The sequence below is a fragment of the Mus caroli genome, unplaced genomic scaffold (genome assembly GCF_978045245.1).
Source record: "Mus caroli unplaced genomic scaffold, Mus_caroli_1 scaffold_16, whole genome shotgun sequence".
In the NCBI taxonomy this organism is placed as follows: Eukaryota; Metazoa; Chordata; class Mammalia; order Rodentia; family Muridae; genus Mus; species Mus caroli.
Window position 1 is genome coordinate 791,625 of NW_028227271.1, and position 3,521 is coordinate 795,145.

Genomic DNA, 3,521 nt, shown 5'->3' on the forward strand with positions numbered 1-3,521 from the left:
ACATTTTGTGTGTGTGAGAGGTCACATGCCACAACATGAAAATGGAGATCAGAAGACAACTTGTAGAACTTAGTTTTCTTCCACCGAGTGAATTCATGACAGGCAGAGGGGGTGACACACACCTTTAACCCCAGTACTAAGGAGGCAGAGGCAGTTGAATCTCTGAGTTTAAGGCCAGCGAAGTTATACAGCAAGTTCCAGGACAGCCAGGGCTACATAGAGAAGCCCTGTCTCAAAAGAGAGAGAGAGAGAGAGAGAGAGAGAGAGAGAGAGAGAGAGAGAGAGAGAGAGAGAGAGAGAGGAAAAGAAAAACAGAGAGAAAGAAAAGAGAAAAATAATCAAACTCAGGTTATTGGGCTTAGTGACAAGTGCCTTTAATTGCCAGTCTGCTTTGGGGTTTTGTGTTGCTATTGTGTGTCAATGCAAGGGCAGGGTGAAGGGCACTAAGCGGCTCACATACATGATCTTGTCTAATTTTCCTTCCTGTGTATGTGTGCACGCTTGTATTTATGTGGAAGTCAGAAGACAAACTTGAATTTGGATGTTGGTCCTCACCTTCTATCTTGCTTGAGACAGGGTCTCTTATTTACTGCTGAGCATAGTACTGGCTGGCTAGCCTGGCAATTCTCCTGAGCCTCCTGGGTACAATCAGATATCAGATGTAAATGCTGTTGTGTCAGGCTTTTCTGTGTGTTCTAGGGATCTGAGCTCAGGTTGTTGACTTCCATCGTAAGTGTAGCAAACGTGATGGTACTATTAACCCCTTCTATTCCAGAAAACACTAAGGCCCGGAGCTTATGTAACTTGTCCAAGGTCACACTGTATAGCAGAACAAATTGCCTGACTGTGAAATCCCTTATTCTTAACCAACATGCCAGAGAGCTCGGGTCTTCAAAGAGAAATCGTGTAACATGAGGGAGCCCCAGGATCCTCTTCTCAAGGTCTGTCCTGATGTTGCAAAAGACTGAATAAGGCAAAGACGATTATGACACGCTAGACCAGAGTTTTACCACCAGAGGGCAGCATATCCACAAATTTCTGGGAATTTGTGACAAGGAGGTATGAGAGTCAACTCTCCCCATCAACAGGGGTATTATTATTAACTCAGACTTCTGGCACCTTCAAATATTCCCCCACCTGAACCACACACCACTCTAAGGTCTTATAATCCTATACTTAATGAGTGTCTTCCCAGAACCCACGAAGAAAGAGGGACTGAGGCAGCAAAAACACTGAGGCAGAGAAGTGCCTAATATGTCCAATGATAGTAAGAACTCTCAATGAGGAGATGCTATTGGAAAAGGTAAACACCAATTCCAGGGACTAAATCTAAAATGTCTCCTACTGTAATGAGGAAATGGCTAGGGCTTAGGGCTGGTGTCTGGGTATATCAATATACGGTTAGGTACCTTTGCTTCTGGAGAGGGTGAGGAGATCTCCCTCTAATTAAGGAATTCCTTGGGCTCAGCCATGCCATGGGTGTGATCTAGTACCATCCCTGAACTTACTTCTTGGATTCTTCTATGTCTGTTGTCTCTGAGCTGAGCTGCCTCTCCTCAACCACCCTACCTGCCCTGCAGATAGGATGTGTCTCCCACTCCAAGGCCTGAGCAACCCAGAGGAGAATGGAGTCTGTCTGTGGATGGAGATCAGCCGCCTGAACCCTCTCCTTGCTTGCCTGAGTTGGTGGAAATGGAAGAGAGAAGTGAAGAAGTAAACGGAAGCAGAGCGGCTGGAGATGTCAGAGGGGGAAGGGGCTCAGGAGAGGCAGCTGGCAAGCAGGAAGATGATCTGGGGGTCTCAAGTTTCTTGACATCAATTAGGGCAGCCGGCCTGGACTCATTAGTAGCCTGGGGTGCAGGGGCTCATCAATAATGAATCTGCCCCACACAATGCTCCCCCAACCCCCCAGCTGCCTGCAAGGTCACCGCACCCTCTAGCCAGCTGCCTCCCATAGCAAGCTAAGCAATCCCTCATCTGAGTTCCACCTAACTCGGGAGACCCTGGAAAGACAGTGTGGGTAGGTGGGCCTGAAGGGCAAAGGGGGGGGGGGAGGCTCTCGCATCAGCCAAGCCCAGTGCTGGTCCTCATTTTAGTATGTCTCCTCCCCAGGGGAGAAACCTGGAAAAGGAGAGAAGGGGCTAAACCTAAGAAGCAGGCTTTCTGTTATAGAAGTGCAGGAGAATTCCAGCAAGTTAAATTCGAAGCGAGAAGATGGCCTCTCGTGGACCGAGAGATCCCACATCTTTCCTCAAAGCAGGATCACAGGACTCAAAGACTAGGGTGCTGGCTCCCATCTTTCACCTAGCCTTGAGCTGGAGTATCTTGGCAATTGCAAACAGCTTTTCACAGATGGAAGGCAGACATTGCTGAGGCTCACAGTAGGAACAAATCTAAAATTCCTGCACCTGAGTTAGCAATCAAGCCCCAACTTCCCGCCAGGAGCTGGAAATGCCCTCCTTTCCTCAAAGTTTCTGAATCCAATCCTATCACTCTTGACCCTGCTTTTCACCCTTGCCTCCACCCTCCCTAAACCCTGAGTGTTCCAGTTCCCAGTCTCACCCCCTTTCCCTCTGGCTGGGTTGGCCTAAAGCTGGCTGCTTGGCCTTCTGGGAACTCTGCCTGCTGCCCTCCCTCTTGTGGCAGGTACAGACAGGTTCAGGCTGTAGCAGCTGTATCTTCCCCAGATACCTACCCGACTCTCACACTCCAGCTTCCTCCTGTTTGCCTTAGGAACATCCCATTCTCAGACGTCTCCCCAGCCTTCTTACACCCCTGCCACCTGAATCAAAGCTCTCCTTGGTAAGGTGTCCTGCATTTAAGCCCGGGATAAATGCCCCTCCTCCCCAGCTCAGTCCAGGGCATCTCTATAAGGTTGAACCTCGCTGATTCTGACCTTCTGTCATCTTCCAAATAGCCTAGCGATCACCACTGCAAGCTTCTAATTTCTGCCTCCTCAGGACCACTGAATGCAATCTGTTCACTTAGCTTCCCCTAAGAACACTGTCAGATAAACCTCAAATCCATCTTTAGAACTACGACTCACCTCTGATAGTCAGTCTCGACATCCTGCTCCGAAGCGGAACATAGTAGGACCCAGGCATCCTCCCTGCACCTCCAGGGCCCACCCAGCCCATTGCCCTAGAGGGGCATCACTATCCCACTCAACCCGGGCTCTGTTTCTCCCCAGATCACTTAGGATCCTGTCCCCCTATCAGCTGAGAATGAGTCTTCCCGCCCTCAGACTGAGCCACTCAGGAACCCAGGCATTTTAGTTCCCAGCCTCCTCAATAACCTCACACCATCTTGTTCCCCAGCCCCAGCTAAAGCGACATCCTAAAACCCAGAGATTGGGGGCGGTAACTGAAAGGCTGGAGGAAGCGGGAGGCTGCCAGGACGCCCCCTCGCGGAGCCCGGGGTGCCAGGGTGCCCCCTCCGGTCTTCACCTGCTGTGGGCCCCGCCCCCGCTCCGCCTCGGCCCGCCCCTGCTCCTCCCCGACTCCTCCCCCCTGTACCCCGAG